The following is a 636-nucleotide window of genomic DNA, read 5'->3' as shown; positions in this document are numbered from 1 at the left end:
TATATATATATATATATTCTATATATATAGTAACTGATGAAAATGGCACTCTCCAAGATAATGTCAAAACCATGAGTGCTATACTGCAGAAACGGTATTGCTTTGCTTTTGACAATCCTGACATGGGCGATCTCGATAGTATCAGTTATGCTAATCCTCAACACACTATATACGACATAACGTTTCTCACTCCTGGTTTCTTAGCGGCAATAAACGAAATTAAACACAATTCAGCAGTAGGCCCTGATAGGTTCCCTGATAGGTTCCCTGCTCGTATCCTGAAGGTGCGTAGACACCAACTTGCATCTACTCTTGCTAGCCTGTAGAGGAACTCAATGGCTGTTGTTCATATTCCTGAGAACTTTCTGTTTCAGGATATTGTCCCAGTATTCAAAACGTGTATCAAGTCCCTTGCAGTGAACTACCGGCCGATCTTGCTCACCTCTCATACCATAAAGATATATGTAATTTTCTGTATATGTATTGCGTTCGCTCTAGATATTTCCTCAATATATTGAGCCCATCGTGTTATTTCGTGGAAAAAGTTACACGCGTTTATTACTTAATCTGTGTGTGTATATATATATATATATACACACACACACACACACACACACACACACACACACACACACA

Source organism: Octopus bimaculoides, chromosome 15, assembly GCF_001194135.2.
Source record: "Octopus bimaculoides isolate UCB-OBI-ISO-001 chromosome 15, ASM119413v2, whole genome shotgun sequence".
NCBI classification, from domain to species: Eukaryota; Metazoa; Mollusca; class Cephalopoda; order Octopoda; family Octopodidae; genus Octopus; species Octopus bimaculoides.
Note: the sequence above shows the minus strand (reverse complement) of the source record.